Below are 26,610 nucleotides of genomic sequence, written 5' to 3'. Positions count from 1 at the left end.
CATATTTTTCAATCGATTGTTCCATATATCCCAAACCTCCATGATCCCAGTAAAATATCCAAGCAGTCATTGTTGAATTGTCTTGAGTGGTCAGATGTAAGATAAATTACACATAATTGCATTTCATTTTGTAACTAACAAAACTTGCTAAGAAGTCGATTTGTTTGGTCCTGCCAAGCAAATAAAATCGCAATCCAACTGAATGGGTGTGGAGTTTGTTTGCGATACTTCCTACCTTTTTTAAAAATTCAGCAAAATTGATGTTTCTTTACTCCTGCAGTGGAGGATGGTAGAGTCTTAACCATCTTTCTCTCTCTCTCTCTCTCTCTCTCTCTCTCTCTCTCTCTCTCTCTCTCTCTCTCTCTCACCCCTCCCTCCCTCCCGACGGTTTGATTAATACTACCTGTAATCATTCACTAGGACCAAGCAAACAAGATGTTGCTTTTATAATTGAGCAAGAAATAATAAAGGAAGCCCATGCTTGAGCACCTTGTTTTCACCAGCTTGACATCTACAGAGATCTCATATTCGACCTCACATATAATATTTAAACATCTGGGTTGCGTTGGCGACCCCAACCTTGACACAAAATATTTTTTATTTGGTTTGTACTGTGGTTACGTTGTAAATTTTTTTTTCTGACGGATTGGTTATCTTGTGAAAGCTTTTTCGTGTTTGTTGACAGAGACGCGTTCACTTCTCCATTCCTATGTTGTTTTAGCAGTGATTGATTTTCATTATTTTTAATTGCATAATCTTGACAGGATGATGCCTTGAGAGGGACTATGGCTTGAAGATACATAGTTTGCGCTCCTAGGGGATCTCACTACAGCTTGAGCATATGAGTAGGGACTGCGGGTAGAATATCTTAATCAGTTTGTTAGGTTGTTTGGTGCAAAGGTTTGGGACTCACCACATGCTAGAGAAAATGCATCATGTTCAGCTTGGTAAAGAGGGAGAGGAAAGCAATAACTGTATGTAGCGGTTTCAATTTAGAATTTTGATTATGAGTTAGTTGTATGGACCTGAGATGAAAATGTAAGGTCGTGCTCTCTTCTGCGAGTAGAAATAGGGGCGCTGTACAGGTTAATTGAGCTCGTAACTAAACTTCTCTCCACCTGATTACAATCAGGGTACAGACTCTCGCCTCACTAGCTTCGAATGAGACTACTGAAGTGGGAGGTGCTTATGAAGGTGCCTCATTATCTAATAGTTCGATTACTGGTTTACTTAGCTAATTGTATTTACCTAGCATATGCTAAATTTTCAAATTTGTTTGTTTAAACTATTCACTCACTAAAGAAGGGGTGGAGAACTGTAATCATATCTGAAAAATAATGTGCAACTTTTATTTCATTTCCATATGTTTTAGTTTCTGCTCTATTTGGAATCTCATCAGGGAACAGTGAAGAAAATCACTGCATCTCTGAAGCCGTTCACTACTCAACCAACAGCTGCAGTTAGTGAAGAACACCGTGTAGAATTAATATGAAAATACAATTAGTTAATAAGAATTTATTCTTCTGTCGAAGCTATTACTAACTATATAGTAGTAATTAATCATTAAGGGAAAGATGCCATCGTATGGTGCCAAATTAAAAGATACCTGCGTATTACTGTCGAGCAGACAAAAGAAATGAGAAAGTAATAACTCTGTTGTACTTCCTTATTGATGGCAAAGAGGCCCAGGCACATATTCTATTCCCCTAATTGCCTTGAAAATTTTTACAGGACTTTTTTTTTGGTAATTTATGATCTAGTGTGCTTCAAAAATAGGCCGTATGGCTATTTTCTAGTTTCGCTAAATCAGCAAAAAAAATTTTTTTTCGAAGTAGTGATAAGGCTACAAAATATTTTTTATGATCTATCACCAGGTTAGAAAAGAAAAACAAATCTGATTTAGCGATAGATCAGAAGAAAATAGCCGTGAGACTATTTTTAGATTGCGTTCGACTGTTTCTTATAAACACTGAAGCAGGCAAGGCTACGCGGCATCAGTTTGTCTTGTGTAAATCTTTTCTATTGTGCATGGTCAGTTTGTTATTTTGCGAAATGAAAAATCCGAATGGCAGAGAAAACACATTATTACAAGCCTAGAGATAATGATTATTTTAAGGAATTTCTACTCAGGTCTCCCCCTCCCCTCCCCTCTCCTGGGATGGTTCCATGATGGTAGGAGGGAAATAAAATATTGTTACAATACAGAGCACCTCACAACGAAGTTAATGACAGCAGAATTCAACTTCTTGTAATCTGTTAGAAAAGGTTTCTTTCAGGCTGGAATTTTCTGCTCTCTCATACCCCTGCTGCATCCGTATTATTTGAGCTGCAGCCATGCGCCACTCAATGTAATAGTATACTTAACCGATCTGCAAGAATTATATAGGTCACTTAAACATTAATAGTCAACATTGTCGAAAATAGTCCAAATATATATATATATATATATATATATATATATATATACGGTTTGTGTCTCATAGGGAAAGGGAATAAACGACAGACAGAGTTTGTCATGCGGGAAGATGACAGTGAGTTACCCAAAAAAAAACAAAAAAAAAACTCCGAAATTAGATATCCGTAAGTTATACGCTAAACAACAAGTAACAAGATAGTCTTCTCCTCCGTATGGAGTAGGGAAGAAAAGAAGATAAAAGTGGGGAATTGCTCTTGCGATACGTCGTTATGCTCCTATTTTTGATGACAGTAGCAGTTGAGGAAACTGAGAAAGAGGCAACCGAGATGAAACGCCACCGACACACCCCGCCTACACTGAACGTCCTGCCGCCTCCCTTGACTACGAAGGCAACGACCGTGAATTGCCTTCAGGCGACAGGTGTGTGTGCAGACGATACGTTCAACCTCCGACTTGCGTCTATTCTTGTAGGCCTGCGGGATACAGTATGAGGTTTGTCTGTGATCATCAACCCCTCCCTTAATTTGCTGCTATGGCAACAAACACGTTTACGTAATTTGCAGAAGTGAACAAAGGTTAATTTTAGGATGAGATTTCCCAGTATGGTGTATACTTGACGAAGAGGATGGGTCTAGGTGTCATTTTTTTTTAATATATTTATTTATTAAATCATCTTGCATATTTTATAAAAAAAAAAAGTTACGTAATTCCTGGTATAACGAAACAGCAATATTTGCATATCTCTGCCTAAAATTCATTTCCAGGGGGTTCGCTCAATCGTATTGCTAAACCAGGAGTTAACATCAGTGATGAAAGATAAAAAATAAACAGTAACGTGAAAAGTAACGATGATAAAATAGATCGACAATTAGTAAACAGATTTTTAAAAAAATGACAAATTGAAGGAGAAATTATTAAAAGTGATAGCTAAGAGCTGTTATGGGATAAAATAGAATACCCAGTTAATTCAAATGAATTGCTCAATTCGTATTCTGTTTAATAGAGGAGCAATGTTGAGATCTCATATAGATTTTGAATTCCTTGCAAAGAATAGTTTTCTGTGTGTTTTTATCAAATTAACAACTACGTGTTGAACCAGATTAGGATAGGGGAGATAAGCTTAACACCGTTTTTTTTTTTTTTTTTTGGAAACACGTACTTTCACGTTATTTACGTGACATCTGAAACCGTAAAATCACGAATATTATGATAATATACAATAATAGACTGCATTCATAACCATAAGTTTGTAGTTGTTATTATTCACATAACATTTATTGATGAACATATACGCTGGTGTTCAAAGAAAGTGCATCACCTAGGAATTTCACATTTCTAACCCTTTTTTGCGATGGTATGTTACATTAATGACTAGCATCACAAATAGAATTATAAACAAAAGATATTTATTAATAGTTAAGACAAAGCTAAGTAATATTTGACAGGTGTTCTCAAAATAAGCATTTGCAACCTTCAGTTTTGGTAAACACGGCAATTATGGCTGAAATGTTATCAGAAGCCCTCAGTTTGTTTTAGTTTATCATTTTAAATGGAAAACAAAATGAAAAGTTTACTAGGTGCAAACTAATATTTAGTTGAACCCCCTCTGGCCCTGATGACAACAGCACACCTTCGAGGCATTGACAAGATCAATTTCTGAAGATAATCAACTAATAGTTCCTGGTTCCAAACACGAATTATGAAGTTCACGAAGGGTCTTTGGTTTGTTTTTCTGGCAACTGCAGATTCCACACGATGCCTACAGTTCTCTACAGGATTCAGGTACAGCCTGTTTCCTGGTCAGCTAACAGTTGTAATGGACCGCTCTTCCAACCATTTTTTCACCTGTAACAAATGAAAACATGTCGGATGTTTTCATTTGCGGAAATGAAGTTAAAGCCTATCGTTTGTCTCCCATCAGAGCCATGCAGGTTGAATTTCTTCTCATCCGAGAAAATAACCGACTTCGACTGCTCGTGGGTCCATTTGAAATGCTCCTTACACCAAATTAATCGGGCCTTTTCATTTTTTGTGTGAGGAGGGGCTTCTTCTTAGGACGACGGGCTACAAACCCATTTTTGAAGAGGCGTCTTCTGACTGTTATTGCACTTGCTACCACTCCTGTATTTTCTTCCCATTCTCTTTTCAGCTCAGACGAAGAAGCTTTACAGTTTTTAAGACATAAGCGCTTCAAAACACGGTCCTGTTTTGGCGTAGAGACTCGTTTGCGTCCAGTTCCTTTTTTCCTATCAACAGAACCAGTATTCTTGAGTTTGGAAAAAAATCTGCTCACTGTCAACTGTTACAAGACCCTCTATAAGCAATATGACGGGAAGAACATCCTTTCTCACGTTAAGCAACAATAGCACTCTTTCTTCATGGCGTCAACTGCATGTAACTCGCCATCCTGACACAAGCAAGAAATGACTGCAACTCTTGCAGGGTGGGCTTATATAGCTGAAAGTAACAGCTGATGCAATATTACGTCATCAACTACGCGTGTCAATCTTATCTGATTCAATCTGTAAGAAATATTGCCATATACTTACCTTATTCGGACGACAATTACAATTTTAAGGGGTCATGCACTTTCTTTGAACACCAGTGTAGATACTGATGCAGCAGGGCTAACGAAGACATAGTGGCATCCTGAGATAAGGGATGAAGAATTTTATTATGATGAATACAGCGTATTCAGGAGAGACAGTAAAGGTCGGGAGGAACGTCATGCCACTTATTAAAGGGCTCTCTGAACGCGATCAGACCGTTCCTAGAATTAGTGGATCTTGAATCTGTGTTTATGAGATGACAATTCCATAAGGTGAATATGATAGTGGGGGCATGTTACAGGTCAAACGAGTTTGAGGAGTATGACAAAACACTATTGCTCCAATAAAGTTGCAAGTTTATTGAGGAAAACAAGCGTCATTGCTTCGTTATGAGCAACTTCATCTTACCTCTTATAGCTTGGAACAGTGGACTAAAAGTACGCCATGCGAAAACAAGTTTTTGAATCACCTGATGATTGTTATTTATTCCAGCATGTCTGAGAAAGTATGAGAAAGTCTAATATCCTCGACCTGATCTTCGCCGAAGATCCAACCTGCAATCAAAATTTGACAGTGCATATACCAATATCGAATAGAGACTACAGTGTCATAAAATTGGTAGTGTTCAAAGAAAAGGTGTGAGCGTCAATTTCAAGAATTTCAGCAGAAACTATTAACGGAAACTTAAACAATTTATAGTGCATTGGGATATTTCTTAACTGGAGAGATAATTGTATGCTATTGGATAACGACCCGGACAGCTGATCGACACCACTTAATGTATTTTACAGATATTGTGAAAAACATCAGTTAGTAAACTTACACAATCCACTCAATATTTACTTATTATAGCTTACTATAAGTAAGCTATAATAAATAAAATATATCTTCTTAAAAAAAAAAAGAAAAGAAAAAAACTGACAAAAGATTCCAACCCACGATTGAGATGATTTTGTATTTCTTCGCGCCCCTTGCGATTTGCTAAATTTTGGGATAATCTTAAAAATATATCTTTAGCAATTTGAGCACGATGCCCTGAGAAGAGGATTCCAATGTAGACCTGCAGAGAAGGTCGCTAATAAAACGGGAACCTTCCAGGTGAATTTGTGCGGGGGGGGGGGAAGAATAACTGACGAGGAAACACCCTAATCCCTTTCCTGAAATCGGCTAGCTTACATCCCCAATTGAAGAGGCGTTTAAGAATTCCTCTAGTCTCTGACTGGATTCAAACCCAAACATCTCCAAACGAGTAATGGAAGTGGCAAAACCATATTGCCACAGATCTATCGCTCACCAGGTACGTAGTTGTCCTGAGGTAGTTTCGTTTTGTGGATGTTTTGTATTTATTTATCTCTTTCAAACTTCAATTTTATAGAGAACAACCAAAATTGGAGGCAGAAATAGTATTATAAAATTATATAAATTTAAATCATAAAACTTAATAAGAATAAACAACAAGATTAATAAAAAGAACAGTTCATACGTCATTGACAGGTGTTATTACACTCACAGAGTTCTACGTTTCAATTAAACTTGTATTCTGAGTTAAAGGAACAATGTTTGTTGATTTCAAGAGTATGGTATCTTTCATAAATATGCGACATACATGTATGTGTTAAGCGCTAAAGCAACTAAGGCCATGAGGTAAGCATATTCTCGATGAAAATCAGGTTTCCAAGATCAAAAACCGTGCAGCCCTCGTTTGACACCGACTAACTCAGCCACGTTGTGTAAAAAATGCCAAACATTTCCCTACGTCATTGAAGCGATTCGAACTCAGGCCTCTTCCGCCCGATGTGTGAAGAGGATGATTATAATCAGTGTTACCCGCGAAGACTGCGCGATATAGAATATTTCATTTAGAATATTGTATATGGGAGAATAGGGGGAAATATTTAACTTTATTTTTCCCTTCCAATTAAAAAAAAAAAAAAGTGAAAGACAAGGGCTTTCAGAGAGAGAGAGAGAGAGAGAGAGAGATCATCTTAGTGGCCTACTTAGGGTTGCATTATACGGTAGGCGCTTCAACGGCTAAAACGTGTCCGTTAATGATAGCCACCCCTCCTCACTGGCGACACCTGTATCTAATTTAACGACGGTGTGGGATCGGAGATCTAGACCATACCCTTGAGCCAGGCTAGTTAAGTTCAAGCGACCTCTATCCACCAGCAGACGCCCAACTTGTTGAAATCTACCATATTCGCGCTGTCACGACTTTGAGCTCAAAATTAATTGCACTCCACTCGGCACGCAACTCACGTGAAAGTACAGTGCGCCTAGTTAAATAGCGTTCATTCTCATTACATTGTTACGTACAAGACCAGTTCCAGAGGTATTTTTATTAGTTATTGGGAATAGTTAAGATTAACAAATTAGAAGCATTACATAAAGAAATAACGAACTTGCCCTTCCTTCATTAAGCAGTTTTCTATTAATTGGGTTTGATGCGCTCACTTAACAACGAAAACAGGATGAGCGAATAATTTCCATTTACCTATACTGAATATATTCCACCTTCAGCTACGTTTGTCTTTACATGATTCTACTGTACCTCTCTTTGCTTTTCATGTTCTCACGGGACTCTCGTATGCCAATCATGAATATGCAGATTTTGCTGAACACGTGACGATCATGTGAAATAGCGAGCTAGAACAACGGTCAGCAATTTAAATGCCTTGTGTTACTAATCAGACGTGCTTGGGTTGGAAGACGGACGAGTTAATAGCTCAAGATGCTTGCGTTGTCATAGTGACAGAGGAGACTATTCTAAGCGGCTTGGATCTTACTTAAAAGTTAATTACTGTTGCTTTGCGCTGCCGATAATCAATTTTCCTGCTTCGGTTACGATTACGGCCCCTCGGGGTGGCTAATCTGAATGCGTTACCAAGCGAAGTGCTTGTTAAATAGGCGTCCTTAAGTTTTTTTTTTTTTTTCTTTCTTTCTCTTCAGTAAAGAGTATTTTGAGTCTGGGAACTCAATTGACACGCATGAAACTTTTTCCAACGATTGTTAAATTCCACTTTAAAAAAAAAATTCTTTAATTTTCTGATAAAATATGGTTTATTGAACACGTAATTTTAAAAGGACTTGATTCAGTCACCTTGTTTATAACTATATACCCAAGAGGATATCATCTGCTTTCAGCAGCCTATGGGCAGTGATTAAAACTAGAATATGATATGAAAGTGTATAATAAATAAATAAATCGAAGGTAGTTTTCAAAATAAAACTGCTAATAAAGTTTATAAACTCTTAAAGTGCAAAGGGATTATATAATTAAAGAGTGTCACTTCAGTAGCATCTGGATGAAAAGCTTAAGCATACAGTGCTGAATTCTTGAATGATAATATCCAGACTTATGGAAAAAAATGCCATGAACACAGAAACTCAGCTAGATACTTAGCTTTTATTTTTATTATCTATTATTAATTTCAATAGTATTTGTAATGATGGAACAATAATTATTAGTGAGATTCTGTTACTAGAACAACAGCAGTTCTTCTTTGGCAGTTTCGAGAATATTATTGTTTCTGAAAGGACTGAAAATGGTTTCGCTTTCGAAAGTGGGTTGCACAACATCAAGAAGTTACTGGGGACATATGGAGTTCCTAAACGGATGAACACCAGATGTCTCCAGTGGATGGTGGTCGCTTAAGGAGAGTATTATTAATGAGGTTGTTGTTGCTATTATTGTTAATGCAGCAAGGGATTGCCGTGTGTCAGCTAGTGCTACAGAAGCTCCACACCAGCTCATCGTTTCATGGTCAACTGTTCGGAGAATGTTACGAAATATCATGCACTTGTTTCCTCCAAATTTGTAACTGGATCTTTTGTTGCGTATAATTTCTCGTTTGCGGTAATTGTCACTAATTGTAGTTAGCTTTTAAATCAAAATTTATAAATTCATAAAATCCTAAAGGGTCTCCTTATGCAAAATTTCAAAAGGACAACGTTTTCTCATAATTAATCCATTGTATTTTTAACCAATTAACAGTTCGTAGGATCACCGTCCTCCCCACACCGGGTGGAAAAGACCCGAGTTCGAATCCCATCGATGACGGGTGAGATTTTTATGGCCCTTTTTCACAATGTGGCTGAGTTAGTCGGTCTCAGGCGAGGGAAGCATGGTTTTTTCTCCCGGAAACTCGGGTTTTTCGTCTAGCAAAACAGAAAATCATCTTAATGGCCTACTAAGGGTTGCATTATACGGTAGGCGCTTCAACGGCTAAAACGTGTCCGTTTTTTCTCCCGGAAACTCGGGTTTTTCGTCTAGCAAAACAGAAAATCGACCTTAGAACACACGCAATTTACAGACACTATACACGGAGTAATATGGTCTTAGTCCCTAATGCTGATAAAATTCTACTATAATAATTAATTGGAAAATTAATTTTTTTTCACCTATTCACTCCCTTTCTAAAGATGTAGAAAAAAACTCTTCAGACAGCATTCTAGAGAAAGTTTTTCTTGTGTCGAACTGATGCCATTTTCTCTGTTTTAATGGGTTTTCTTTACTAATGACTACAGTAGTAAAATTACAAGTGAAACAATAATGGATTTTAACAACGCCAAGTTGTCCAAAAAAAATTCCATGGTAGTAATCGGGTTAACCTGATTACACGATTCGGTTTAAATACGATGTAAATTGGTTTACTAAACTTTAAAAGTTTTAAAATTGTCGTGAGAAATAATTACAGTAATGCGTAAACGCAGTTTCCTCAAATAATCAAAACTACAGTTTTTTTTTTGAATAAAAGTAGTACTACTGATTGTTTGAGGACTTTTTTTTTTTTCTGAACAATTTCTGACTTTCTTTTAGTATGATAATAATGTGTTGCTCCCTGTGGTCCTTTTGAAACTAATGCTTTAATTCCCTCGCAGAATAAAAGGAGGCAAGGTTAAGGAACATGTACCCAGGTGAAAGGCTTTTTTTTTTTTTTTTAATTGATGATTTACCCCATTCCGATTCTCACCAACTCATTTATACTAAAACCGTTCACAGACAAAAGATAGAATATATACATAAATGATTTAAATTAGAGAAATAAATCAACGTAGCGAAGTAGTCAGCGGGTCAGTGAGTGCCAGAGTATAAATAATATAGGTTTTCACTTAATAGCTGGTGTCTGGTCACCCACATCAAGATTTAGGTTTGTAGGTGTCAGAAGATATTGACTCACGCAAATTAAAATATTTCGAAAATACAACTGTATGATACAGTCATTTTCAAGATACATCTACCGTTATGTGTAAAAAATTCCCTGTCTTATACGTAAAATATAAACCATGTAAAAACTTTCCTTATAATTAGCTTTGTTATAAGAAGTAAATGCAATAAAATGTTACCATTGACCTCGATCTGTCTCCTATTGATTTCTCGGAAGATTGCTTTCACGCAGTTTTTCTGATGGCCTCATAATCTACATTGTGTGAAAATCAGGTATGCATTCTGAATAAACATTTTTAGCCGAATGTACGAAACGTTATCTGACTAGAGCAAAACTCTTTCTTTTGAGTTTCCTAACAAAGTAAATAACGGTAGCCGATTAATCAGATTGAAAGTACATTGCTAAGATCATAATTGAGCTTTTTCTTATTTTTTTTTAGGTGCGTTAGCATATATACGTAAAGAACCTATTGTCTTCACTATGTCCGTCCGCATGTATAAATCGACTCCAGTGGATAGATTTTATAAAATTGTATTTTATATTTAGCTCGACAAATCTTTTAGAAAGATTTGTCGAGCCACCGAGAATTTCATTAAAATTGGACCAATAGAAATCGGCAATTACTATTACCTTTTTTTTTTTTTTTTTTTATACGTAACGCATAGGCCATCCATATACCATACATTATAGTTGAAGTGCAGATATTATGTTTGTTACCGTGCGCTGATTGGAGGAATTAATGAACGATATGGTGGATGCCCAAAAACGAAATGTTCTCAGTGCGCCCATAAAGTTTTTGCATTTTTTTTTGTAATATAAATCACGAATTATTATTGCTTACTAAAGCGCCTTAAATGCAACGATTGGCGTACACTTGTTTGTTAACGTTTTTGCGCCAAAGCAACTGAGGCTATAAGATGACAATGTATTATGTGGTTGAATTGTCGGTTTGTCACTTTCGCTGGATGAAAAACCCGAGTTTTAAAAAATGAGGGGGTGCTGTACGTGTATAATAGAATTCTTGCTCGTGACCGACTAATTTGGCTACAGAAAACGCACATGAAATTTCCCTGCTCTATGAGATTTTTAACCCAGGTCTTAACTTCCACGGTGTTGAAGGACAGCTCTCGTACTCATTACGCTACACTAATATTTACCCAGGTACAAAATGAAGTCTGTGTACATCAGAAAGAAATTCAACAATTAAAAATCAGATTTAACTCTCGTAAGGAGTTCTCCCCTTTGTATTATAATATGTTTTCTTTGTAAAATTACCTTTTTGTAAATAATTGTTCAATTTTCCCAAGTTTGGGAAACTGTAAGCCCTTGGCTTTATGGCCGTGAAGGGTAATAAAGATTATCTCTCTCTCTCTAAGGGGTCAGAGTTAAGCAGAGTATGTTCGGATTTATCATATTCCAAAAATGAGATTATATCCTTTAGTGCAATTATATCCGCACATATTTACCCCGGTACAAAATGAAGTCTGTGTACATCAGAAAGAAATTCAACAATTAAAATTAATTTACAAAGTAATACATTATTACATTTGATTCAAGTGGATCAGAACAAGCGTGATTTACACTGGTGTGCAAATCTGGTTTTCACCTGTAGCTTCTCATACGAGTAGCCTGGATATGGGAAAAGCGTACCAAAGGAACCTCGTGAGGTACAGAAATGATGAAGAAAACGACACCGACTAAACAACGGAAACAAAACGGTACAGAGGGACTTTATTCAAAAATGGCAACATAGCACTGGCTGCCATGATACAGATGCATCACTGCCAAAGATGGAACAGAGGGAAGAGGTGGTCCTCAGTAGGAGATGTGGCCACCCCTAATGTCGATGCAGGCTTTGCACTGTATGTCCATACTTAGAACAATGTTGTTGATAAGTTCTTGCGGTAACATAGTCCATTCCTCTGTCAGCGCCATCTTCAGCTGGTGAACATTTTCTGGTGGGTGAGGACATGCCACTAGGCGTCTCCCCAGAGCGTCCCATATGTGTTCGATGGGATTTAGATGGAAAAACGGGCACGCCAATCCATACGAACAATGTCCTCACTTTCCAAAAGCATATCAACAGTTTCAGTCGATGGGGTGTGGCGTCATCATCCATAAACACGAACTCGGGGCCAATGGCACATCGGAACAGACGCATACGGGGAAGAATTACCGCAATATAGTAGCGTGCACCGATTACAATACTGCCTTCCAGTATCTGGAGTTGTGTACGTCCATCCAAGTTCTTGGCTTGTAGGAGTATATAGCAGTCATCATTGGGCGTTGTTTTTCGTGGACGACCACCACTGGTCCTTCGAACAGCTGTACCTGTCGTTCTGAAGGCCAGCCACGCAGGTGAGACATTGCTATGGGCAATACCGAACTCTGCAGCACACTCCTCGCACTTCCACCTTCCTCCCAATTATTCGACCCTGGCTAAAGTCATCCAAATGTTGTCTACTGGCCATTTCGTTGTCTGTAGCACTGTATGAAACCAATCGAACGTCTGTAACAATCGTGATCACCATTCAGTAATTTGCCCATAGCTGCTGAACTGCTTCTTTTATTTGTTTATGTGAGCCCTCTCATCACGATTGAAATTTTTGCATATGCACCAGCTTTCTACTGAACGGCCACAGTTATGCAAATCGCCACAGGCTGTTTCTTTTGATTTTGTGGTTGTGACCTAGGCCTGACGTAGCCGAGTGGTCAGGAGCGAGAGTGCATAGCACGTGTTCCTTGAGTGGACCTGGGTTCAAGCCCGTGATTACTAAATACGATAAATATTTGTATTGACGATTTATTGTAAACTCTACTGACTTGGTTGTCGTGCCGGAGTTTAAAAAGAAAAAAAAAAATAGTGTTGGTCCTTAAGTTTTGCACACCAGTGTATTTACCACTTTCCTTATAATTTCTTTTTCATTATCAGTCCTCTATCGAAGCACAGAATAAGGGCTCTTTGCATGTTCTTTGTGGCGAATTTTGATTGTATTAATATGATTATTGTGTTTCAGTGTTTTAATAATACTGCTTTTATTAACTTTATTATTTGTATATGCATTGAATGGCTATTTTATTAGTTGCTACATCCTTTTCATGAAGTATACAGGTAAATCTCTATAGACGTAAAGTGCAGCCATCATCAACCCACTGCAGGATGGAAGCCTCCTCAACAATTCATGCTGAGGGAAATGGACCTAGTCTGCCACGCTGGTCCAGCGCGGGTTGGCAGATCGACTGTATTCAGCAGTTAGGGGCTTGAACCCCTGTCTACTCAAAGAGCGTGTGCTACTGCACTCCCGCTCCTGACCACTCGGCTACGGAGGCGTTTGTACCGTATATCTCGAAACCGCATATATCGAAGTTAAAAACCAATGGGAAAAATTCTAATTCATCCATGATGTTTTTGAACATTCGTCAAGAAGACCTTAATTTAGACCTTTAAAATACGTTTTAACTATGTACACAGATATTGATATTTTATATTTATTACTTAAAGTCAACCAATGGCAACCCCGCTGTCAGTTACACGTAATTTAGCAGTACTCTTCTATACTCCCTCTCCTGTTTGTGCAAGTACAGGGAGGGAAAAAACCTGCCATGACCAAAAAAGATTGATATGAACAAATTGAAAAATAATCAAATTACATAAAAAATAAAATATACATGTAATTAAATTTCAGACAAAGTCCAAACTTCATTGGAAAGACTGCATCTGTTCACAGTCTGTTGGAAAGCCAGCAGCGCTAGGAGCTGCCTAGAAGAGAAATACCAGCGCCAGGAGCTGCCGAGAGCAGAAATGCCAGCACAAGGAGCTGGAGTTGCAGTGGATATAGCAGACTCAAGCTTCCACGATTTCACAGAATTCTAGGTAATTCGGCATACACCATACCGCATTACATATCCAAGGCTTCCAGATGCAGAAGAGTCTTCCGCCTAAGAAATATTGCAGTTGCAAAGGCTTGGAAAGCCAAGAAGTTCTCCTGTTTATCAACTAGAATTGTCTTGCAGCCTTCTACCATAAGATTGAGATTACTAACCCGAGATACCAATTCAATTCGTAGATCGCAGTACTCCTCACAGTTGTACATAATATGTTCCCATGATTCTCTTTCGCCACAATGGCAACTAGATCTTTCATTAATTCCTAAATCATGGAACTTTGCATTAATCGAACCATGACCAGTTAATAAGAACATAGCTTGTAAGTTTGAGGAAAACCATTTGAATTTTATCGAGGCTGCATTTCTTAAATCTGGGAAAAAATTTTGTAGACAGATAGAAATATATAAAGAATAATGAAAAGCAAATAAGCTAAAAAAGTAAGCGTTTATTAAGAAATTAGCTACAAATTGAGTGAAAAATGGATACGCTACTTTCTATAAAAATATATTTCAAGCGTCGTTTGAATAGTTGTAGCCTTCTTTTTCTCTTCATAAAATATACGATAGCAGCTAAATCCATAATTTGTTGTTTAATAGTTTCCAAATTTCGAAACATCTGCTCGAGTTCCTTTAATGAAATTTCTTTAGAGACACAATCCTCTCCTTCAGCCGCAATTCCTTCTTTCTCGTCGTATGCACGCTGTTGCTCCAATTCTGTAAGATCCGTGGCAGTAAGTGGCTTTGAATGCGAATCCAGGCATTCTCTGATATTAGGAGAATCATCTGCAAAGCCAAGATCCTTTCCAATGACGCTAATTGCTTCAATAACAGCGTCAACTTTTCGGGCATCTTGTTTTTGCGTTTTTAAAATGTTTTTAAAATTTTTTATAATATAAAATTTTTTATAAAGCCGATTATAAAATTGTTTTATAATCGGCTGCACTATTCGAAATTTTAGAGGGCATATGTAGAGGAATGGTATTAATGTTTGTGACCGTATTAACCGAAACTCGCATTGATCGAAAACGCATATAGTAGTAGTAGTAGTAGTAGCAGTGGCATTTGATGCAAGAAAGCAAGTGTATGAGCTTATGCAGCATCAGCCAAAAAAAAAAAAAAAAAAACACACCATTCCCTCCAAATGCCTGTCCAGTTCCTCCTTAAATTTATTCAACCTATCAACTTTCACATCGACAGATGGAAGTTTGTTCCAGCAATTAACCACCCGCTGGCTAAAGGCAAATTTCCGCACATCTAATCTACATCTGTCTTTTCTTAATTTGAATTGATGCCCCCTTAGGTTCGTAATCTGAACAAGTGGAAGGATCCCATCAGAATTCAGCGTGCTCAACCCATTCAAGGCTGTATGTGTGTGTAATTCAGTGCAAGGATGGGCAAGACGAAAGATTTAAGTGGCTTTGAACGTTGACGGTAGTTGCGCCAGACGTGCTTCAGCCCTGCTGAGATTTTCATGTGTGAATGTGTCCCGGATGTATCGAGATGAGTCCAGTTTGTTTGTTTGTTATTTGGTTTTTAAGAGCATTAGCAACTAAGTCCATATTGCTCCGGGAATATGCGGTGGTTATTCCCTGACCTTTCCGCATCCTCCGTATTTGGTGGTGACGGGCTCGAACCCCGGTATAATCAAGAAGCATGTGCTACGCACTGCTGCTGCTCTTTCCCACCTGGCTACGGGGGCGCCTATTAGTCCAGTAACCGTGTGTTCGCGAGTAGCACAATGGGTTTAGTCAGTGGTTTTACCCGTTTTCCCACAAACGCTGAAAAAGGCCCAGGTTCGAATTCCGGCCATGACGCGAAAAACTTTTATGGCTTTTTTCACTTGTCGTACTGCCTTGAAACTAACTCAGACGAGGACTGCAAGGTTTTTTTCTCCCTGAAACTCGAGTTTTTTGGTCAGCAAAACATGAACTGACAAGCGAACACCCTCAATTTAAAGACAACAATTGACATTGTCTAAAATCCCGCCAATGGCTATCCTGTGGTCGGAAACAACTTGTTGATGTGAGAGGACAATGGAGGCTGATAAGACTTGTTCAGCGTAACAGAAAAGCTGAACTCAGTCACATAACCCACTACGACAGTGATAAAAGAAGAGGCATTTTAGAATGCACAATTCATGTTCCTTGTCACGGATGGGATATCGCAACCGATAATTGAATCGTATTGCACTTCTCTCAACAGTTAAAAAACCGAGAGTACGGTCACAGTGGGCTCAGGAACATCGGTACTGAACTGATAGATTACAAAAACGTTGCATGGAGCCATCATGCTGGCTCCATGATGTCAACAATACAGGCTGGTGAATAGCGATGTAATGATGTGAGAGTTTTTCTTGGTCATCCCTTGATACCAACGGAGCAACATTTGGATGCCACGGGTTATTTAGAAATTGTTTTCGACCGGGCGCATCCCTTCATTACTACAGTATATCCATCTTACAATAGGAAAGAACCATTTGCAGATGGGTATACAGCAGCCAGGAATGAATGCACCTGGTATATTTTTACTGGTTGAAAAGAAAAGAACCAAGGTGGTCAGAAATGAAAAATTTTTGGGAGTAAAAGAAGGCTGGATATCAGGAACTTTCATTTTGGAATGCACTGGTCGAAGCAAATAGGTTGTTAAAGTTGAAAGCGGAATTGGACAACGGAAAAATAAGAACATTTTTTGGCAGATTCAGAAAAAGCTCGCTTCCTTACTTCATTTAGCCATTATAATATTAATACTAATATTTATACTAACAGAATAATGTGCTATGTGGCAAAGCTAGAATTGTACAGAACTAGTTACAGGAACATTAGAGTGAATACAGCTTACTGCAATTGCCTTCCCATTCACTAGTTTCAATTCAATTCAATTGAGCACCTATGGAACGTGGAGGCACCAGCTCCTTGGAATATAGATTCGCAACCATCCAGTTTACGACTGAGACGCAGTTGCCAACATGGACCAGCATCCCTGAACTAGCATACGCTTTCGACGTATTGTCGATTCCATGCCACAACAAGCCAGGCTAAATGAGCACCTCCACACTGTTCTGTGGGTATACCTAATAAAGTGGCCTTCATGTATATTTTTAAAGTATGTGTTAACATTGTTGACAATTATGGTGGATTTTAGAATTTGAAAATATTTTATAAGTCATCATACATACGTATTTGTTGCACTTTGTAAATGGGTTTAAACCTGCAATATTTCCATTCCCCAAGAGATAACGTGGTGGCATTTCTCCCTGTGTGTGTGTTTGTGTTATTCACTAGGAAATGGTTTAGTGTGTAGGGAAAAAATAAGTGATAATCAAATAAATTTTGTTACCTGATTTGTTTTATTAGTTCCATGGTAACAGATCTGTTACCATGGAACTAATAAAACAGATATGTAGTATTGAGTCAACTTTTCCATTTTACTCCGTGGGATCCTGTTTCATGAATAAAAAAAAATATGTATATATATAAATAAAACAACGCCGTTATCACATCTCTTAATTATTGAGCATTGAGACTGAAAAATAGTACGACTAAGACAAGGTCAATGCGCACAGATCAGACAAGGGATCAGATTGAAAGTTCGTGTAAAACTCACTTCAAATGATCCGTCATTTTTCTTGAGAAGGAAAACTGTATCTGAGCTAACCATTGCTTGTGATCTGCAATCTGACCTTTGAACTTCTGTGTAACGGGACACACCCATGAGATGCATGACGCGAGGAAACAACCTTCAAATAAATATTACTTCGCCTCAACTTGGGTTTACCCCAGGGTTGCTGTTTATCAAGAACCCCCCAAAGTGTTGTAGTTCTGGCATTAACTTTGCATTGCATTCTGACGGACGAATGAACGGATTATTTTTCCGCCCCTTCGAAACGGACACGGCTTCTGGCTATCGTGAACATTATGCCGCTGCTCGGATTTCTTTGTCGTTAACCTTGGTCAAGTTATTTAGGTGCCACAAGCAGCGAACTACGTGGGAACAACGCTGTGGGATTTCAGGAATCTGGTTCACGCCTTCTTCTCTAATGCCCTCTACGTACAACCAGAGAAGTATTTACGGATGGGTAAGGTGTGAGGCCCTCGCCTCTAGTGACAACCTTAAAAAGAATATCAACAAGGTGTGAAGATTGATGTGTACCACAGTTTCAGTATTTCCTTTTTCCTTTTCCTACTTGTCTACGTTTATTTTCAAAAAAAGTAGTTTCAGCTATGCGAAGATGCATTTTAGAAAAGAAAGAGGGCGCTAGAAACCATGGAAACGCAATAATATCTACCAGTAACATTGCAGTCAGAAAATGTAGGTGGTTGACAAAACCTCCCACACTTTAAGAGATTTCCTCGGTGGCATGCATTGCTTGCCATCAAGGGTGTGGTGCTGCTCCAGACACCAATGCAAAGAAAAAAGAATGAAAGTACATCAAGTATCTGGCTTTTGTTTAACCTTCGTTTTCTTTTCTTTTCTTATTGCAAATAAGATAATAGATATTTAATTGAATAAAAGCGCCCAGCCTTTTTATACCTCTTTTATGGTTTCTTAAAAGCGTTAGCGTGTACCTAACCTTTGTATTTATTTAATAATGGCTGGAATTAACATTTAGTCAACATTAGACTATATTAATTGGATGTATTAATTAATTTAAAGTGGTAAAACCAATGTACAAAAAAAGTTAAAAAGTAGTCTAACTGGACATAGAAATACTAAGATTGTGGATTGTCCAACTGACAGTCTGCAATCATGCAATCTTAGCTCCAACCTTAGAAGTGACCTTAGGTTGTTGTTGTTGTTGTTGTTGAGTTTAACGACACATAGGCTGCTGGGGCCATATTGTGTCTTTCTAATGGTGAATATAAAACAATACCTATATTTTATGGTATATTCCTATCCGATTTAAGAAAGTAAATAGTTAGTGACCTTAGGCATCCCTAGGCCTTTGACAAGAATATTTCCACGGTAAAGACAGTTGTCGAGTTCATCATACTTGCTCGTGCTGGGATCTTTTTTTCGTTGGATTCCGCCAGTTCAATTAGAAAAACCCCAAAAATTTGCTCTCTCTTAAATCTCACCAGTATTCCTTTGTAGCTCACCAGATGCTTGAACAAGTCCAGGAAATCGATCCTCACCTCGCTAAATTTGCGGTCAACTGACCTTACAAAATGTAGATCCTGTGGTTCATAGAGCCCACGCCCGTCAATCGTTTATCCTAAACGGCAGCACTCCAGTTGCACCTAACCCCATCATCGCTTCCTGACCCTAACCAGAATCTAGAGATCAAATGCGAGACGACGCACCGCCATGAAAAGACGAAACCCGATAAGATGCCCCGCCATCTGGACAGCGCCAGACCGATCTCATTTTTTTAACAATCAGAATACATCATCAATTATTTCAATTTGTATGCAGACCTCATATAATTTCTTGAGTCGTGGTCAGCACGACCTTTCTACTGCCTTTGAAACTGCTTCTAAATGTTCATGTAATATCCAAACTGCGGATTCTGGCGAGACACTTCACTCTTTCTCAGAAAGCTTGGGATCTTATGTTGAGCTCCGCTTCCTGGCCCTCATCATGCCATGAACTGTTGATAGCTTTCATGCATTCAATTTATAAATACAGTGAAATTCCATATTTACAGTATCGGTATCTTTTGCGCCATTTGCAGCATTTTATTTTTGTCCCATCCCAAGAGCATCTCGTGGGATGCATGATGACTCTTCATATGATTAAAGCCTGCCCTTTTCAAAATCGGCCATGTGGTAGGCAATGACATACCAACACATTATCTGATGCCACAGAGACCATAACAAAACCAACTCTAAAAACTGCTGTTAAAGGAAGACCTGCAACTAGGTGGAAGGATGGGATCAGTGAACTTTTGGGCGTGACATTTTGCGATGCCGCTCGTATAGCACATGATCAATGCAGTTGGAGGAATTTGTTGGTAGCCACAACAGCTATTCAGGGAACTATGTGACTGGAAGAAGAAGAACAAGCCTTTGAAAAACTGTTTCTCGCTATTTACACTTTTTTTTATTGTTTTAAAAATTCTACCTAGTACACGTGCATATTTATTCCATCATCTCACGTATACTGTCTATTGACCACTTGTAATAAAATTAGTCAATTTATATGGAAGTCGAGCCTCTCTTTTTTTTAAACTTTACTTTTATCACTTCGCAAAACACAGTTAAAATTTAACCCAGATTTTTTAAAGCTTTTCAGAACTATAAATTAGCTAATGCTATTTGGCCTTATTAAAATTACATGAAATTAGGACTGAATTCTCCTTTCATGTGTGCATGTGTATGTTTGTGGCCAGCAGGATTTAACTGTTTAGTTAATGCAATGATCATATTGCCCACTGCTGAAAACAAAAAAAAAAAAAATCTGCTTTCACAACGAGATGCCATGGTATAATTCTGAACTTTCAAACAAATATTTTTTAATTGACTAGCAGATTAACCATTTGGAGGTGCCATTTTTTATATATATATTGCACTTCTTTCAAAAATTGTCATCGCCGATACTTTAATCTGATATTTACTTAAAAGATTTCTTTGAAATTTGTGCAATACCAGGGCAACGCGTTCTATTTAGAGAGCTGTCTAATTTCTGTTTCTCTTACCTGTCTGCAAACTTTTTGCTGTTTTCTACTCTCTGTCAGAGGCCTTTTTTACTTCTCTCTCTTAATTGTCTTAATCTAAATTACCTCTAAATGTGATTGTTGGAACAAACTTGTTGACTGTAAAAATATACCTTCTGTAACAGTTATGTAAATATGTAAGTTATAGATGGAATTATTACTGAATTGTAAATATATGAGTTGTATAATGTATGTACAGAATCATTAATATGTAAATACTGTATATATTAAACATAAAATGTGTATAAAATGTATTTCGGGACGAGACTACGTGTTCAGTATATGTAACCCACTGTACGTAGTATCTCGTACCCTGATATGTACTTAGCACCCTCCTGGCACTTTGCCGTCCCGGGGTGGTTTCCTTATGGAAATAAACAGATAATAATAATAAAAAAAATAATAATAACTTCTATCTAGTGTTGTGGTATTGGGGAAATGTTTTTTTTTTTTTTTGTTTGTTTATTTTTGCTGTATGAGCTTTCTTCCTTTCATCATTTGCACTACTAATATTAATTCGCTTGGAACTCTACGCAGACTTAATTATTATTGTGAAAACTTTCCTACAACGATTTTACTATTCGAGTTGCAACAAGTTACAATTCATTTAGGAACCATGTAACTGCTTGTGGCTCTGACATTTGTTAAGGATCATACTTCTATAAAGTGCAGCCATTATCAACCCACTGCAGGATGGAAGCCTCCTCAACAATTCATGCTGAGAGAAATGGACCATAATCTGCCACGCTGGTCCAGTGCGGGTTGGCAGATCGACCGTATTCAGCAGTCAGGGGCTTGAACCCCGGTCTACTCAAAGAGCGTGTGCTACTGCACTCCCGCTCTTGGCCACTCGGCTAAATCATTTCAAGTTTTCTATGGAAACAATAAAGGGAAAGGTTTTTCCATTATTCTTAAGTATATTCTCACTTTTCTAAATGATAATTGAGGTGGTGGTGGTGGTATGTTTAGCGGTGGTGGATGTTTAGCGGCACCAGGACAGCTGAGGCCAAAATGAGGTATATTGGACCACACATCTTGATTGAACTTCTCTGGTGTGGGGAGGAATTATAACTGTCCCTTCCTGTTTTGCCCCGCGACCAAGAAGAATGGCACGGGTGCACAGCGTCTGTTAGTGTGTGATTTAATAAAGTGACAGAACAATACTATTAACTTTTGTACTAACTTTGTCAGTGCTTGTGATCTTCTAGGAGGTTTCCACATCCACGTTGTGCGGGGTGGGCGGCCAGGTTTTCCTGGCCGGCAAAGAGAAACCGGTGCCGTCGAGTACGGCCAAACTGAGGTAGAAACGGACTTGGGTTTCTTGTGTTTTGCTAAGTGAACTAGAGCAGTCAGTGTTTTCGCGGAGTGCTTGTGTTAATCTTGTGAGTATTGAGGAGTGTATCTTGGCCCCCAAATATATTGAGGTTAGTTTTAATTTCTGTTACAATTTGTGGTGTGCTATTTTGCATTTTTTGGTATTTATCAGGGTGGACTTGTGCATTATCCGTGTCTTCACGGAGTGCTGACACTTTCTTGCTTGCGAGTCAAGCGAGTAACTTAATAACGCAGGTTGTTATTATATTGTCTGTATTATATTGTTTTATCGTTGTTATATTGTGCTGTGCTCGTGGCTGTGCTGCCATTGGGTTGCTGGCCTGTGAGCATGTCTGAACCAGAGGTGTTGTATATTGATTCCTCTCCACCTGGAATGGAACCTGTTTCTGTCCAGTCTCAGAGAGCTGGAGCTGGCTCATCCATTGAGGGTGAAATGGAGGTTACAGAGGGCGGGCAGCGTTCTGGAACAAAGCGAATTCGGGTCGACAGTGATCATGAGGATGAGGTAGGGGAGATGTTTAAGGAGATTAAAGTTGTTCGGAAGGAACTTTGTGAGTATATGTTTAATGACAGTCACAAAGTGAATCGAGCAGCCATGAATGCTATTCTGGAGTTTTGGGATGTGTTGGAATCGAAAGCTATTGGAATCTATGTGGAGAATCAGGTTCTCAAGGCACGGTTGAAGGAGAATGACTGTACAGTGCAAGTTAAAAAGACATTTGCTGAAGCATTAAAAGTGGTAGGCAAAGTGCCAGAAAGAGTGGAAAAGGAGAAACATGTGTTATTTATAAAGGCTGATTCCGAAAAATTCAAGACAAGTGATGAAGTAAAGACTGAGGTGTTGAAGACGATACGCCCGGAATTGCAGGACATAAAAGTGAGAAACTTTCGGACAATTCGAGATAAGGGAGTGGTGATGGAGTTCGACTCCCGTCATGATATGCAATGTCTGATTAATTGTCAGAAGGTAAAAGATCAAGGAATGAAGGTGGAAATTCCAAAGAAAGCAGGCAGTCGAATTATTATTTATGATGTTGAAGCTGATATAGACCAGGAACAATTTCTTGAGCAACTGTACTCCAAAAATGGATATGAAACAGGCATGGACAAGGAGCGGTTTTTAAAGGATATTACTGTGAGGTCTGTGGCTCGAGTTTTAGACAAAGACACTAAGAATTGGATTTTGGAAGTTCCAGAGAGACTTAGGAAGTTCTTGGTGGAGAGGGGACGAGTATATATTCACTGGTGTTCTTATAAAGTGAGAGAGATAATGTTTTTAACTAAGTGTTTTCGCTGTCTGGCGTTTGGACATGTTTCACGAAATTGTAAGGCCAAGCTGGTGTGTCGGCATTGTGCGGGAGAAGGCCATCTTTTTAATGACTGTCCTAAGAAGCGGGATGCACCAACGTGTGTCAACTGTAAGAGAAAAGGTGGGAGTGCTGACCATTCTGTTGGGAGTAAAGAGTGCCCTGAATATTTGAGATATAAAGAACAAGTCAAAAATAAACCAGGAAATGGATAAAAGTCTTCATAATAATAAATATAACAAGTTAAAATTGGTGCAAATTAATGGTCAGCGCTCTTATCAGGTTGCGTTGCAGCTGGCTGTTAGGACAAGAAAAGAGGGTTGTGACCTGATCCTTGTACAAGAGCCGTACAGGGTAAATGAAGTGGTGCGAGGGTATCCACTGGATTATAGGGTGGCACAGCACGGGCATGGTTGTCAGGCTGCTGTGATTGCATGCAACCCTGACCTCGTGGTGACACAGATCCAAGGATTGACCTTCACGCATGGTGTGTGCGTGGAGGTCATAGGTTCTTTTGAAAGTGTTTACCTGGTAAGTCTGTATTGTCAGTTCAGGGATGACCTAGGAGTGTACCGAGGGTACATTGACAGAATTTGTACAGAGCTCCTAGGTAAGCGAATAGTGTTTGGCATTGACTCCAATGCTAGCTCTGTGCTGTGGTATGCCAATGAGACTGATCCAAGGGGAGTAATGATGGAAGAGTGCTTAATTGCAAATAGGCTCTGGGTCGTGAATCGTCCGATGAACTTAAGTACGTTCTCAACAGTAAATGGTGAGTCGAACATTGATGTGACAGTCTGTTCGGAAAACATGTTAGATAAGACTCAAGGTTGGGAAGTGCGAGAGGGATGGACGACAAGCGACCATAGGGCTATAGTGTTTGAATTGGTGGACACAGTGCGGAGTGATGTGGATAATAGATCTAGCAGACTGGTTAGGAAGTCCCTGGACTGTCAAAGGCTGGTTAGCGGTATCCAGAGTAGACTGCGGGGGAGGGATTGTGTGTGGTCCGGTGGCTCAGTTAATGAGCGAGCAGATATGTTAACAAAGGTTCTGAGGGGAGCCTCGTACGGCTCCATGATAAAACAAAAGAAAAAGTTAAGGTCAGTGCCTTGGTGGAGTGGGAGTCTTGAGGCATCTCGGAGAGAGGTGATTAGGCTACGACATAAGTATCAACATGCAAGACGCTTGGGATATGAGGAAATGATGGTATACAGGCGTCGATATCAGGATAGGAAAAATAGTTATGTGTGGGAGATTCGGAGGGCAAAGTCTCAGACTTGGCAGGATTTTGTTCAGGTAGAAGGGAATAAGGATCCTTGGGGTCTCCCCTACAAGATTATAATGGAAAAGGTCCATGTTGAGCAAATAGCGCACTCTATTCAATTAGACGGACCTGAGACAATGAATTGGGAGGATTCTATGATTAGAATCTTGAATGTCTTGTTCCCAGGGGATAGTGCTCAGGACGATTCGCCGGGCCAGGCGTGCACTCGGCAGGCAAATTTGGACTATGTTGCTAGTGAGGAGGAGGGCGATTTCACACTGGAAGAGCTTAGTAACGCCTTGATGTTGGCTAAGAAAGGAAAGGCTCCAGGCGGTGATGAAATCTTTATGGAGGTGTTACTGGAAATGGCAAAACATTGGTCCTGGCTGTTGCTCTCAGTATTTAATTCTTGTTTAAGAGAAGGGATATATCCAGATTGCTGGAAGAAAGCGACCTTGAAGTTGCTATTAAAAAATAGTGATAAAGATATGGCTGACCCTGGGTCTTATAGGCCCATAGCCTTGTTGTCTGTGTTAGGAAAGACGCTGGAGCGATTGATGATAGGCAGAATTAACAAAAGATACCGGGAAGCAGGGCTGACTTCTCAAAGACAGTATGGATTTAAGGCTGGCAGGTCAACTGAGGATGCCTTGTCTGAGGTGCTCAGAGTCGTTAAAAATAGCGAGAGTCGATATATATTGGGACTATTTGTTGACTTTAGGGGCGCCTTTGATCTCTTGTGGTGGGAGAGTATATTGGCAAGACGTCGGCAAATGAGATGCCCAGGAAACTTATATAGGCTGATGCGTAGCTACTTCTCCAACAGACTAGTGGAGGTGCGGAATAAATTTAGAGTGGTGACTAAAGTCATAGAGCGAGGTGCGCCACAAGGCTCAATATTCGGGCCTGTGGTTTGGAATCTCGTGCTTGATGAAATTTTGAATGAGGATTGGGGTGAGGAGGAGATAGTGGCTTACGCAGATGATGTACTAATTTTGGTCCAAGGTGATTCCAGGCTCAGTCTGGAAACAAAGGCACAGATAGCTTTGGAAAAGTTGGATGACTGGGCTCTCTTAAATAAGTTAACTATATCAAAAGAGAAGACAGTTTGTATGTTACTCAAAGGCAGATTGAGTGGTAATAGAAATCCCACTGTAAGGGTGAAGGGGCGGTCCCTTAAATATTGTACTCAAACCAAGTATTTGGGGATAATGTTGGATGAGCGACTTAGTTTTGTTCCCCATGCAAAGTACTTGCGTGAGAAGGTGAAAAAAGTATATGGCAGAATCAAACGAATTGTACGTGTTGAGTGGGGTTTACGAGGGAAGGCTTTAAAGTTGTTATATCAATGCATATATTTACCAATTGTCACGTATGCGTGCGGAGCGTGGGGAACGGCTATTGCTCATGTATTTGTTAGAAGACATTTGAGCGCCTCACAACGACTGGCATTGTTGGCAGTTTCTAGGGCATGCAGGACTGTGTCCACTGAGGCTTTGCAGGTTATTACTGGAAAAATGCCAGTTGATCTGGTGATTGCAAAGCGGTTTTTGATATACCATACAAAGCGGAATTCTCCTGCAGAGTTATGTAGTATTAGGGCTTGTCCTGAAGAGGGAAAAATTTACGGATTGCAGGATTTGAAAATGGAATGCAGGCGATTCCAGAGAGAAATAGAAGATGTTTGGCAGAGCCGGTGGGCACGGTCTGAGGCCGGTAGGGATACTTACCGGTTTCTTCCTGATGCCTTGACATTGGTGAATAAAGAGAAGTGGCCTATGTTAGGATTGTTTCCGGCTATGTTGATAACTGGGCATGGACTCGGGGTTAAGTTGCATAAGTTGGGATTGAGGGAGAGCAATAACTGTGATTGCGGACAGCCAGAGTCTAGTGAGCATATGTTATTGAGTTGCCCTCTCTATGAGCAGCATAGGGAACGATTAAGACAAAAAGTTGGTGGAGGAATATTGGAGCCATGCGGGCTCCTTAGGAACCTAGCAAATTACAGGGAATTTTTAGATTTTGTCAA

The 26,610-nt window shown here is 39.1% G+C and overlaps 1 protein-coding gene across 1 annotated transcript in view; it reads left to right on the top strand.

The window, feature by feature from the left end:
- LOC150079260 (uncharacterized) overlaps positions 1–26,610 on the top strand; it is a 316,981-nt gene that overhangs the window by 147,061 nt on the left and 143,310 nt on the right. The gene's annotated exons all lie outside the window — the stretch shown is intronic.

This window comes from Mastigoproctus giganteus, chromosome 10, assembly GCF_048544385.1.
Source record: "Mastigoproctus giganteus isolate SK-2022 chromosome 10, ASM4854438v1, whole genome shotgun sequence".
Lineage (NCBI taxonomy): Eukaryota > Metazoa > Arthropoda > Arachnida > Uropygi > Thelyphonidae > Mastigoproctus > Mastigoproctus giganteus.
This window is presented reverse-complemented; position numbering and strand designations above follow the sequence as displayed.